The sequence below is a fragment of the Ixodes scapularis genome, unplaced genomic scaffold (genome assembly GCF_016920785.2).
Source record: "Ixodes scapularis isolate PalLabHiFi unplaced genomic scaffold, ASM1692078v2 PGA_scaffold1__304_contigs__length_218370807, whole genome shotgun sequence".
Classification (NCBI taxonomy): domain Eukaryota; kingdom Metazoa; phylum Arthropoda; class Arachnida; order Ixodida; family Ixodidae; genus Ixodes; species Ixodes scapularis.
In genome coordinates, this window is record NW_024609846.1 from 124,435,837 (window position 1) to 124,450,403 (window position 14,567).

Here is a 14,567-nt window from a genome sequence, read left to right on the forward strand (position 1 = left end):
GAAAGTGCACGTGGGCCAATCTGGACGGTGTGTTAACATGAGACTATGTGAACACGCTTTACATATCCGAGAGTGCAAATGCACCCCTGGGTTTCCTAGAATCAGAATCCTCAAGCAACAGCACAACCCGAGAGCCATGGAGATCTAAGCGGCTCAAATCATCAGACCCAGAGGTGGGCCGCTTGCATTAGCGCACCGTCAGTAGCCTTAACCGAGAGAGAACTCCATACGTCAATTTGTTTCCTCAAAATGCTACAATTTTCAATGTTTTGTTTCTCCTTTAGATTTTTCTTTAAACCTCTAATGTTTGTTCCTAATTGTTTTTTTTCCTTATTTTCTTTCCCTAGTCTCATTTTCCCAGTCCTGTTTTCCTTTATAGCTTTTCATAAAAAAAAATCCTCTAGTTTTTTTTTGTTGTTGCTTTTACAGACACCTCCTCTCCCTTTTCTATCACAAAAAAAGCTTGTTCAGTTTCTGTTTTTTTTTCTACTTTAAAAATGCCAGTTGATAGTAGCGGTTTGTCCTGTCCTGGTTCTCCTACTTGTCTTTTGCTCTGGTGTCCTCTACAACTTCAGAGCATCCGCTACCCTAGCCATCAATTATACCTTTCGCCACCAGCACAAGTGGGCTAGCTGCAAGGGCACAATCTACACCAACCATGTGCGACAGCAGCTGGAGCGTCTTTGATGATTTTGGTAAAAACTCCATATTAAATACCCAGTACATGGCCATCATTGTACTGATGGCACCCAGCAGTGTCGCTTCCTCAACGCGCAGTTCGTCAACAGAAACGATGAACGACTCCACCTGGTAAACGTCTCCCTCATAACCCACCGTCGGGTATGGTGGAAGTTCTGCTGGGTCCTAAGGAAATGTAGGAATACAAAAAATATATTTCAAGGGATGATTGAACAAAATTTTTCAATGCTAAATTTTTCTCTGTAGTAAAGAACCACGAGAATAAGCCACAAGCATAAGTTACAGCCAAGTTTTTGAAAAATAAATGTACAAGCTGTCTTACACTTTGTGTTAATCTAGCTGCTATACAGAAGTGCTCAGTATTGCACCAGTGCAGTCAAGGTGTGGATCACACAGATCTGCTAGCACCCTAACTCATTTTATGAATTACCAGTTACAAGATGTCAACGACATATTTTTAGCATATCAGATTACATCACTGCAAGCCATAAAGTAGGGTTCTGCATTTCCTTAGTTTATTTTCTGCAAAATTGAAGGATGTTTTTCTGAGTTTCTTTTTAACACAAATTCGAGTTTCAAAGTGTTTTGTGAACGCAAATGAAAAATATGAGACAGTAGTTCGGAATTTAGCAAAGTAGCCTATTCAAAGAAGAGGCTTATACGGCTATTGTCGTACGGATGCTAGTTATGTCTCATTACCCCGTTAATATGGACACCCCGTTGCAGGACGAAATTTTCGGCGACCAGTCTCTCACCAAGCAATTCTGCCTCGTTATTACAGAAGCCCGCAGTCCAGACTATGGATGGCTGTTTTGGGGACGAAATGGGAAAATACAGGCATTTTTGTCTTGTCGTTATGACACGGGTCCACCAAGCAAAAAAGTAAAAAAGAGAGAAGACTAGTGACCCGCAGAGGTGGCCTCTGTACCCAGAATTCACCATTGTCTGCCGTTTCTTCCCCGTCTCGTTACTTTTACAAGAAAGAAAGAAAAAAAAGTTAAGGAACCGCCAAAGTCTCATCATACATACACGGAAATCACTAATTTCTGTTGTTTGTTGCCCATACTTTTATTTTGAACGCGGGTTTACAAACCCAATAGAAAAGAAAGGTTAGTGAATCACAGAGTGTACCCTGAATTCACTATTGTCCGTTGCCCGTCTTGAGATAAAACCTGGGCATCTAAAGATGGTGGAGTTTTTTCCGGCTTTAAAATCGGAAGGTATGTTATCCACTTCGGCATAACATGACTGATAAATCACATTCGTTGTGGATAAATGGCAATGCTGGAGGATGCTTCTCTGGTCAGCTCGAAGGCTGAAAAGAGGATGATAAAGCACAAGGGGCCGGAGCTACGTTTATCCGCTAAGCTTGTTACTTAATGTTTGTTGTGACCTTGATTCGTTATTATGGCCGATTTGTCTGGGGAATGGAGGTGCCCATATTAACGAGACATGACTGTACCTTGTTTTTTTGATAACAGAAAGACAAGGTACAAACAAGGTTCTGATAACAAAAACAATTCTTTGACACTTATGATCAACAGTTGGGACTGAAAAAAGAAGATAAATGTGAAACCTGTTCGAGTATCCAGAGACAATTTAAGACCGGTTGTGTTTATTATTGGCAAACCCCGAAATTTTAAATTTTTCAGATAAATCCGAATTGGCCACATTTTTGCTGGCAAATGTATTTTGGATTGATCAGAAAATGCAGAACCCTACATATAAGCCATGTCTTGGTAATATGGACACCTCCATTCCCCAGAAAAATCGTTCATAATGCGAGTCGTCCATAATAATAATGAATGAAGGTTAAAAACACAAACATTCAGTGACAAGCCTTGCGAACAAAACAGTTTAGTAACCCAAAACATAAGACGGGGGATTGAACTAATACTTTGAGTCATACTTTCCTACTACCGGGAAGGGGCAAATGACCTTTGGCTTGCAAGCCCTAAGAACCCTACAACTTTAGGTGCGGATGTCTTCTCAAAAGGTGCGATGGAGACAGTGGTGAATTGCCGGTGCACTGTATGACCTATGCGGTCCACTAATCTCTCTCCATGTTGCGGACTCGCATCCAAAATAATGAGGCGGGCAACGAACTGGGCAATAGCGAATTCTGGATACACATACAACCTTTGGGGTAGTCTTTTTTGTTTTGTGCATGTTTATGGACCGGAGTCCATAATGAGGCTAAAATGCCAATTTCCCGAAAATGTGTGTCTATAATCTGAACTGCAGGTTTCTATATTAAAGGCCAGCTCCAAACAAATCCGGGGCATGCGACTGCCCTCTTGGGCTGCACGTCTGCCTTTCTTGTGACTCCACGACACTGGAACGCACGGGATATTTTGAACGTTTCATTTTTCATTCGTTGTCTTCTCAATAACTGTTCTGAATTAAGAAAAAAAACTAAATTGCACGCTGAGATGGGCAAAGGCAGCATATAAAAAAAATACATTTAGGTTCAGTAGCTCAAAAAAACTGGCATGGTACCCTTTAACGGGGCAGAATTGCATGCCCAGGGAGCCGTCTATGAAAATTTTTTTCATATTGTGGGTGTATCCATATTAATGAGACACGACTGCAGCTAATCGATTTATTTAAACGGTCCAGAATTTTTAACAAAAGTGGGCAGAAAAACCCAGGTTCTAAGCTCCTTACCCACACCCCAAAACGCATGTGTGGCATCTTTCGGCTTCACTAAACACCAGTTTGTTTCTAAACATGAGTTAGTTACTGTATGGTGATGAGATACATAATAATGAGACATGATTGCATAGATAATACATAATAATGAGGCATGATTGCATATATAACCATTAAAACAGTTGCGATTACGTTACGAGCTGTCAAGAAAGAGGTTGGTCTCCATCTAGAACTTACATCTGGGTGGAGGAAGGTCAGACTTCTTTCCTTTACCAGGGATGGCAAAACATATAATGCAGCCATGGTCAAGACATCTGTAATTAAAAAAGTCACCATGACATTACAGCAAACTGCCTATTCTAGGCATAAAATGGATTAAGGACAAAGGCAATTAATGAAAGCTCTTAAAAATACCCCCCAATTTCGCTCAAGAATGAACCTAAACTTATTTGTGCACTATGCCCTACCATTTTCGGGACCAGCGTCCACTCCTGCAGCACAACCGTCGAGGTCGTCGAAGAAGGCGGCAAGGTGGCGTTTCTTTGTGGCAGCCTCCAAGATCCGTAGGCTGCTGTTGGACAGCCCCATCACCAGCTTGTTTTCTATTGTGCAGCCTGTTGCTGCCGTGAACTCCTGTTGAAGCTGAATGAACAAAGACAAAAAAAAAAAAAATGTCAACATCCATTTAACCATTCATTTTGCAACGCTCCAGATTCACACCCCAAGAATACTTACAAAGGTGACGCACTTAAAAGCAGGATATTTCTCCACGATTTCCGCCACACTCGGGTTTTGGCTTCTTACCCGCAACCTCCGTGTGGGAAATGTCCTTGTCAAGGAGTCCGCGATGTAGGCAGCATTAGGGCTCGTCCTTCGCATCTCCTTGTCCATGCCAAAGATGTGGCCCTGGAGACTCTCCTCAACTTCTCCATCGGCTGGCAGCACGATATTCTGCAATACAGTACAAGAAAGTAAAGGATTAATATCAAACCTCATAAATGTTAAAAATTATTCTTTGAACAATATTGTCGTACGGTCCCAGGCCTTGTCACCCGCTTTGGCTTCGGGTCCCTTGGCACCCTTGCCTGCTTCTGCTGCTTCCGTGGTGGAGCCCCATCTTCGCCGTAACCTTCTTTCGTCATCTGACGAAGCTTCACACGTTCACGCTTCGCTTTGAAGCGAAGTGCGACGCGCCAGGAGTCCTAGGTGCACACACGAGAGAGATTGAAAGAAGCAATGATTACAAAGTATATGGGCAAAACTAAATACAACTACTACCTCCAAGTAAGCAGGACGTTTTCAGATAATAACAACAGAATATGCCCGGTGCTCATTTTTAATTCTGAGTAGAAAAATATATATTGTTGCCTTAATGCTGCAAAGAATAAAACCGTGAGAAAAAAAAGTTTGTCCCCAAGACAAAATTTAGAAACACCTGTTCAGTCCGGAGTACTTTCTGCGGAAAACACAAGGTGGGCATTTCAGCCAGCTCTCCCCAAAAATCTGTTGAGGCTGCAGGCCTAGGAATATTTATTGACACAATAATTAGATAGGATTATATCAAATTATTTATCACGGATTATGGCGATCAGTATTTTGAAATAAAAAATCGCTAATAGGGTACATTGCGCAATACTGCCTAAAGTTTATTATTTTTTTCCTTTGAATCTATACAAGCTGGGGCTTTCAAACCTTGCCAGCGTGTTGCCCTGTATTTGGTTCATCTTTGCGAGAAAAATTGCCGTCCTGGTTAGCGGGAAAATTAAAACTTTAAAACTTTAGCAGCTCCCATCCCTGCTGGCCGTTTTTAAGTAGCCAATAACAATGTGGCTGGCTCAGTGTAATGCCCGTTTTAACTTGTGAGAGAGACGCAAGAGCTGAGAAACTCGACCGGCCCTGTACGTAATAGAGTTCACAGTTGTCAGGAATTGCGTCAGAAGCGATTTCTAGCAAAATAAAGGTACCATTTCATTGCTCTATTAACCTCATGCTATAATCAAGGTTTTATCTTTTCTGTGGTTGAGTGGTTGCGCTATAATCGAGGAAATGTGTGCTGGTGTGCTGCTCAAAACCGCTTGTGTGAATGCATGCATATTTCCTTGTAGTTCAGATGATTGCATAAAATCTCAACTGCAATGTTCAGCCCCCCCCCCCCCCCCTTCTTCTTTTTCTTTCCCATTGTGTAAATCCTGGCTACTCCACTGGTCATCGGAGCGGCGAGATGTTCAAATACAGCCCCGGCAATACCTTTAATATTCCACTCATGCTCCACTCACAAAGTAAACACAGAGAAAAGAAAAAAAAAAAAGAAACACTCAAGCAGCTCCTTATGTGCAGTTGTTGAATAGCTCAATAAAGTGCAACTTGATTTGGGACTAATTTCGGAAAAACTTGGTCATGCATTCCTTGTGGAGTGCAAAGAGTTTTGCAGGCATGCAGCTAGGATTTCATTTTGGGACAGGGTGCACCCTCTCGGCTAACATGCTTTGCCCGTGTTGGGAATGGGCACCGCTATTCCATTCCAATTCCATTACGGGGAATTAGAGGTTTCAATTATTTAATTCCTTTCAACTCATAGAAATTAGGACACCATAGGCCCATTCCCACTCCTGGAATGGCTGAATCGTTCCATTCCATTTCTCTTATTCCTAAACGTAAACATTGGCACTTGACAGCTACATTGTGTTGCCGGCATAAGTAGCATAAAGCTGACATTATCAAACGCGCAGACAGTTGCAAAAAGAAAAAAGCTAAATGCCTCAAAAAGCCCTCATTTCACTAAGCGGAGCGCTGGTGGCACAAAGTTTATTTACATTGTGCTGCAAACATTGAGAAAGCCCCTTGATATGTTAATGCTTGTTTAAGACATTGGTCTCGCGAACATGTGACACGCAACATGCAGCAAAACGTAAATCCACTCATTTCCTTTTTTTTTTTTGCAAGCTTGTTCTGAATTTGGCTTTTAGGACATACGTGGCCAGCGTGTTTGTTTGGTAAGACCATAAAAATATACAGTTTGTGCGTGGTGCAAAAATGAGCTATATTACTGTATTCTTCAAACAACTGCGCAACAACAGGGCTAGTATGCTGCTGGAAGTGACTCCATGCACAGCGGCAAGAAAGCATCCTGACAAAGCGCAACCTGTATACGGTGCAGCACGAGGGATTGTAGAGACCATGTCATGAAATCTGCTTTAAAATGCACAAGTTTACGCTTCTTTTACAAATCTCGATATTTCTGATCATATTCAATTCAATTCTTTAAGTGTTTTCCCGGCGATCAATAGAACGTCTGCTGGGCTCAAATATACATTTGTTCATTGCGGTTCGTTCATTATACGGACGTAATGGGTTTATTACCTGTCATTTGCTGATCATCTTGCTCATAAATCGGACATGAGCCAACGCTTTTTACCGAGTGCGCGTCCGAAGTATTTACTTACAAGGACATTCAAGATGCACTCCGCGAGCCCTCAGTTGCTGGTGTTTTGTGGTGACCGAGGTGCCTGGCTTTAACACAAATGAGATTGTATGTACCGGGTGATGCCGTAAGGACCAATACATTTGGTAAGCCTTGCAAAATTTGAATTCCAATCGAACATACCTCAAACTGGGCATGCGAACGCAGTTTCACAAAATGTTTTATGTAACTTCTCTATTTTTTAGAGAGCTCAAATCGGACGTAGTGAAATATTAAAAATAGTGCAAAAATGGCGGCCTTGCAATTTCTTTGTCCTATACTGGATGTTCGTCGTTTGCACACTGGTTCGCAAGCTTCGCAGTCGGCATCGACAAAGCTAGCTTCACATCAAGATAAAATTAACGGGGTAATACCGCACCGTTCAAATTGACATTCTCCGTCTCTCCTCAAAACCACCGTCCAGCTGACTTCTCGCCACCTCAAACAGGGTGCAGACCTGACAGCTGAGACGCGCAGAAGCCAAAACCTTAGTAGCAGCTAGCACCCAGCTCTCCTTCACAGCAACAGTTGTACCTCATCTGGCGCGGGACTGTCTTCTGCAAGTCTAGTCAGTTCGGTCATGTGACAAGAGCGATGACGATGGTCTACTTTACCTTACGATGGACCACAACAGAAATAACGAGAGCCGTCGAAATCAATCCAGTGCCTTCTGAGTGTCGCATGACCCTGGGGCAACGCGCCGTGCGTCTAGTCCTGCTCAGGATTGCCTGGGGTGACTCGTAGCGTCCGTAGCGGTCCATCACAAGGTGAAACAAAGTATGTAGAGACTAAAGTCAAAAGAAATGAGCGGGAATCTGCTAGTTTGCTTGTAACCCTAACCCACTTGAATGTAAAACATAAAACAGAAGACAAGCATCGGAACAAAAACCAAAGGCGGACTTGCACGTAAAATAGCAGTATAAAAAAACAAGCGTCGGAGCGAAGCGCAAGAGAAGAGAGAAGTGAATCTCGCTTTGTTTTAATGCCGAAGTAAACCCACATTTCGCACTTCAAAGGAGTGCGCGCAATTGAACATGGTTTGTTGTTTAACGGGTTGGCCGCCCGCTAAACAACACTCCTCAAACTATAAGAAAACAATAACCGACCATCTTTTGGCGGCGCGTTAGTCAACGAGTTATGATAGTTCTGCGAGTTGTAAGTCACCCCCGCTCCCAAATCTCAGACATACATCTGTGCGCGTGCACTCTCCATACCGTTGCAAAAAAAAAAAAAAAAAGACGATAAGGAGCCATGCATGGCTGTTTCTTTCTTTGCCGCTTCTTTCGTTTCTTTTCCTTGGTGCTTGGTTTCTTGTTTCGCTCTCGTGTACAGACGCCTGCGCGTCTGTAAAAGACCCCCCCCCCCCCCCCCCTCTGCTCTTTGCTTTGATGCTTGTTTTTTGTATTGCATTTTTTGCGTATAAGTCTGTTAGGACTCCACGCGGGCTGGCAGTTTCCCGCCCATTTTATTTCTGAGCAACTGACTCGCTGACTGGCTCAGTTTAGCTGACCATAAACCTAAACAAAAAAAAGAAAGAAAAAGAAAGGGAGAATTGGGTTTATTCTATTCTCATTCCACTCCATTCCGGGCAAAAGGCATCTAATTCCATTCCCATTCCGTTCCGGGGTCACGAAAACGCGGAATGATTCCGGCATCATTCCAACTCCGGAGTGGGAACTCCGCAACACTGCTTTGCACACCATTTGTTTAAAGGGCTACAGATTTGCCTAACAGGAGACAAGCGTTCAAATAAAACTGCAGCTAGTTACTCACATGTCCACTTCCTGTGGTGTCTGCAAGCGTGGGGAACGTATGCACAAGGCACTTTGCAGCCTTCTGATACAGTTTATCTGGGTACCTGCCAAATAAAAAAGTAGATACATACAATAAAAAAAAATCTCAATGCAAAGTTGCAAATTACTATTCACTATGAGGGATTTATATAACTGAAACATTTTATTTCTGCTACTAGTACAAATATAACTTATGAGCATGGCAAGACCTGTCAGAAAGGTGGAAAAGACACCAGAAGGTCTTCAAAACGTCTACTGGAAATGAGCTCAAAATTTTCAATTGTAATAACCCTCAAGGTTGTGTCAAGCTGGAGACCTATCTGCGACCATGTACTAGATGTAAAAAAAATAAAAAAAAAAGATTATGTAAATAGACATTAGAGGTAAAAATATTATGTTTAAACACATACTACATAAACCGATTTTGAAAATAAACCAATATATGTTCAATGCATCTGAGTATTGCTCCCTGATTTTAGGTATCACTCCCGCCAGATTTTTTCTACTGCAAAGCAACTGGATCTACAACAGCCCATGCATTCACTTTATGGACATGCGGAGAGAGAGAGATAAAACAAAAAGGAAGACGGAGAAGTTAACCTCGAGTACTCAGTCCCGGTTCGCTACTCTGCTACTCTGTTCTGGGGGAGAGGGATGTTTTTGACATTGCCACTCTGCCTACTTGTCATGCCAAGAAATGTATCCAGGGAGGGAAACTGGAAACTGTCCTTTATGTCCACAGCAGTGACTTACAGTAAAAGATTTATAGACATCCTTGGATATCACCTAGCCAACAGCCATCGTTTTTGGGTAAAACCAGTTTTCCCAAGATTTGCAGCCATAAAAATTTGATGGCACAAGCGAAGCACATGTAGCTCCAGCATGCGTGATTGCAATGGCTTCCTGCTCGAATCAATCCACCGGGGGCACCATAGATCATTGAACATCGAGCATTGAACAAAGAGCCCTATGTGAAGGAACTTCTCCAAAGAATGGTACCTTGATTTTAAATTTTACAAAATTTCTTCAAACTTTTTGGATGTTTCACATCTCTCCCGTATTCAGGAGAACGCAGATATTTCCCATTGAATGTATCACTCATTTTAAACTAAGTAGTTAAATTCAAATTCACTCGTTGATTGGGTCATTTTTTTGCAACAACTAAGTCGAACCTGATGGACCAACAAAGGAAAATCCCACATGACCTCAAAAGGTTAAAGATTGGCAACTGGTTTCAGCAACGTGCTTAGCAGTTCAAGCCACCTATCGTGAGCCTTCTACGAGTTCTCTGACTTTGACCCATCACTCAGAGTGGGCTTGCGTTTTCACTGCCATAAATATGTACTCACGCCCACACAGCTTCATTAAAAGTAGGGGTACAAAGAAAAACTCCTGTCCCTCCACACCTCAAAAGAATAAGCAAGAATACTGAAAGCATATTAATTTCGGTTTTTTGAACAGCTGTCTGAAACTGTAAATGTAACAAGCAAACCAAAACATGCATATTTGCTGATTTGAGTTGTTATAGAGTAGGAGTAAATTTAGACCAATTTTTACTTACATATCATACAGACACAGATCGTGGTAGATCCACTGAATAAGTCTGCTTCTGCAAGCCACATAGTGGCCTTTAGTATGCTTCTGCATTGCCTGCGTGATGTCAAGTGGCACGGGAGGAAGCTTGTACTCCGACGATTTTTTGGGCGGAGCTCTGGACGTTCCAGGGTCATCTTGGATGATGACGTCCATGATCCTAGATACATGAAATGAAGTGGCATGATCGCTTCAATCAAAATAGTTAACCATTTACAATATAAGCATGCCCTCGATTTAAATATTTCTTAAAGGAGTATAGACGCTATGGGTCGTATCTTGTTTACTAAGAAATGTGCACACTGCATCACTTTTCATGACATTTAACTTAGAACTTCCCAAGACACAGTAAATAATTTGTAATTGCATTGGTTGTACCCAATGGTCTCAATTTCTATTGCTGGGAGGCAGGATCTTGAGATGATGTCACATATCAGTCCGGGCCTAAAAGATTTGGATGCAGAGGCAGAGGCATTCACGGTTGCAGCACATTGAGTGTACATATCACAATACTGGCGCACATCCCTAAGACACCAGAGTTGTAGAGGCAGCACCATCAACGGTGTGTAGTGTCTAGGACTAGTTGTGTGCCAGGTGCCAAGTGTCTGCCTGAACGAACTTTCGCATTGATGCCTTAGCAACATCTCCGTCAGCGTTTCCAGTTCATCAGCCCTGCCTTTTAGAAGTCGCATTCTTAAGTAATGCCTTTCATTGAGGTGCCCACGTCAGAGTGCAGTCTCTGAGGCGTTTGTGATATCCACCTTGACATTCTCAGATTACCGGTTGTGTGGTCTAGAGCTGGCACTCTTCATAGATGTAACTATGTGCTAAAATGAGGGCAGACAAAGCCACTGCTATGTCAATACTTTAGGAACCCCTCTGGCCGCCATAATAATATGTTTAACTGACCTGTGGTGTCACCTCAACCTCCTGGCTCCCAGCAATAAAAATAAAGACCACTAGGCAGAAACAATGTACTACTATATTATTTGCAATGTCTTGACACAAGTTGCACGCCAGGATAAGCGACATCATATGCATTGCTTTGAGTAAAAAGGCAACCCGAGAAATTGGTGTGTGCCTCGTTTAACAGTAGGCCCGACCTTACCATCTAGTTTTGCTAAGCCACCGATACCACGATTTTTATTTAGGGAACTTCAGTCTTTCTGCACGTACAACATTGCTGGGGGGGTCTGTGCACGCAGTGCGGGAGACAGCATAACATGCCTTGACGAAAGTAATCCCTGGAGAAGGGGAACAAGAGGGACAAAGGACAAACATAAATCTCCAAACACAGCTAGGTGACTGGTGAGCGACCGAAAAAATCCGCCTGGTCCGGGTATCGAACCTGGGACCTCTCCATTACAAGTGGAGCGCTCTACCAACTGAGCTAACCAGGGGTTAGACGTCAGTAAACGGGTTTTATCAGCTGCCACCAGTCGAACACCAACAAGGGTGAAGCTTGCAATTTAAGGTTATAATTATAATGCAATTAAATGCAAAGGTGCAAGCGAGCTGGACAAGAATGACGAAAGTAATCCCTGGAGAAGGGGAACAAGAGGGACAAAGGACAAACATAAATCTCCAAACACAGCTAGGTGACTGGTGAGCGACCGAAAAAATCCGCCTGGTCCGGGTATCGAACCCGGGCTGATAAAACCCGTTTGCTCTACTGACGTCTAACCCCTGGTTAGCTCAGTTGGTAGAGCGCTCCACTTGTAATAGAGAGGTCCCGGGTTCGATACCCGGACCAGGCGGATTTTTTCGTCGCTCACCAGTCACCTAGCTGTGTTTGGAAATTTATGTTTGTCCTTTGTCCCTCTTGTTCCCCTTCTCCAGGGATTACTTTCGTCATTCTTGTCCAGCTCGCTTGCACCTTTGCATTTAATTGCATTATAATTATAACATGCCTTGTTCACCATTTCCTTCCTCCTGAGAACAAAAGCTATGGCAGCGCAATAAATGCACCAAATGAATCGTGAGATTACTCTAATAGGCCCAGATATGCTGGATGTAATAAAAGACGCAAAATCATCAAGAGTGTCCTATGACGCAGCAGCGCTGTCGTGCAAAATGTACAAAGAACTGACGTGGTGGCGCCGATACCGTTCGCTCTGGAAAGACTGTCAGGTTCATTGAGTCTCCAATTGACTGACACGAGAGCAGGAAACATGCGCATGTTTGCATTTTTCTTGGCTGCATCAGTGTTCTGTACTGCCTCAAGAATTTTCTCTCATGTATCTTCCTCGTCAAGCTCACTATACTTTATCAACACACTCAATGCTCATGACTAGCAAACCTGTGTGATGTGAATCCAACGTTCTGTGTGCATTTTTGGCGTCCTACAACGAAGGCCAATAAAATATTCTCGTGGAAATGGGAACTCCCGAACAAAGCAGCTGAAATGTCTGCTATCGCAACTCGTCGCATATTACAAGATACATCTTCCTCGAGTCCTGCCTGTACTGTTCCTAGGCCGCTTCATAATGGCAACGCACCATTGGCAGCGTAAAAGGCTCCTAAATGAACATGTGGCATTTCGATTTAAAAGGAAGTCTACATAACCATTTCTTTCATACATCTAATATGTTATCCCAGCTCGATTGCCAGGCAGAATCTACCAACGAGTGTGCACAATCTTGTAAAATTTGCACGACCCACCGTATGGAGCTTCCCAGAACGAGGCTGCTCGATTTTTATGCATGGTGGCATGGGCATAGAAAAATAGGGAGGTGCCCAGAGATTAGCGCAGATTCTGGTCAATTGGGTCAGGCGAACCAGGCCCAATTGCCTCACTCTTGGCAAGCATTATTACTCACCTGAACTGCTGCTCGTCTTGCACACCTTTTAAAAGTGCCTTGTCCTCGAGAATCATGTCCTCGGTGAGGTCCACATCTGTTTAAAACCCAGCATGGTAGACCTTGTGTGACGAAAAAAAAATAAAAAGACGTTATAGGCAGCATTGTCAATGCAGTTAATATATTATGCTTGTATGAGTGGGTCGAGGGAACACCCCACAAAACGTGAAACTGACCTGTATTTTATTTAATTTATCAATTCCTTCATTGCCCACAAACGAAATAGAAGAACAAAGGATAACAAGTAGGTTATAAACCATAAAGGGCAGCAAGTGCTTCCCGGAATTAGGAAATATGGGACATATACACTGCACGAGCGATCAGAAACGCCACAAATATGGGCCTCGCGCTGTAGCTTCGCTCGTACCTAAAGTGAAACGAAGCGTAGGCACACATCGCCTACTGCACTTCACGTTGTCTAAACGCTTATCTGATCACTTGCTTCGTAAACATTCATAACATTTCGCGTACAAAGGACAGAAAGAAATATGCGAGATGCTTGTGCTCACCATGATGTGGCTTGGTTCGAGGTCCACTCCTTCGAATACCTGTTTCTGAGCAAGGCTCCGAATTAAATCGGGGCGCCGGCGCTCTCCGTCCACAGCGACAACGATCTTGTGTGTGCCGTAAGTCACCAGGCACTGAATCGCGCTCATTGTTCGCACTTCGGTGCGATTCGCGACGTTGACAACGTAAACTGTTCACACTCGTCTCTGCTCCAACTCGGCCCTCGAGAAGCGCGGGAAACCGGAAGACAGACAAGGCAAGGGTTGCGCATGCGCGCAAGCTCAGCGCGTTTGGATCGGATGGGCTCACTGGCTTCACGTTGACTAGTAGCCGTTGAGCCAAGGAGTTCAGAGTTCAGCAAGCAGTTCAGTCGTTAGTGCATAATCTAAAAAAAAAAAAAAACGATAAAGAAAAAAAAAAAAAAAACTTGGCTTAGGTTTTGCTGGGGGTATCTACGAATATATGCGGCGTTGAGCGCGTTGAGCCAGCCGTCTAAAAGCCACGATGACCAGTCATTGTTATTATTAAAGGGGTACTCCACCGTTTTTTCATTGTCTCCGATTTGCTTGAAATTTTGCTAAACTAACCAACAAACATTGCTAAAATAGTATCCCAAATATTAGGCCAAAATATTGTTTTTTCGCGGTTATTGAATTTACAGTTTTGGTCTTCACCATGTTTTTCAAACTGAAAGTCTGTACTGGCAACAACAACAAAGTGACGTCAGTGGAAGGCAGGGGTTAACTTTTTGGATTACAGAAGTTGTTCCCAACAGATTTGAAGCAGTTTCTTGGTGTCAAATGAGTGCTTTGGAAGCTAGCTCCCGTATCCGCGCTCCAGCACGGAACAAATGATTGGCATATTCTATTTTTAGACTATTTGCTCGACTGGCAAGCCTGCCTGCCACTGACGTCACGGCACTGAAAAGTGCGCGAATATTTGAATATTGGTTTTTGCACCATTTTCATTTGCCGATTTCACAATACCTATTATGAATTTCGCGAT

At 43.1% G+C, this 14,567-nt stretch overlaps 1 pseudogene; it reads right to left on the reverse strand.

Annotated features, from left to right (window-relative positions):
* Positions 1 to 588: 588 nt before the first annotated feature.
* Positions 589 to 13,711, reverse strand: LOC120838031 (annotated as a pseudogene).
* Between the last annotated feature and the right edge of the window lie 856 nt (positions 13,712 to 14,567).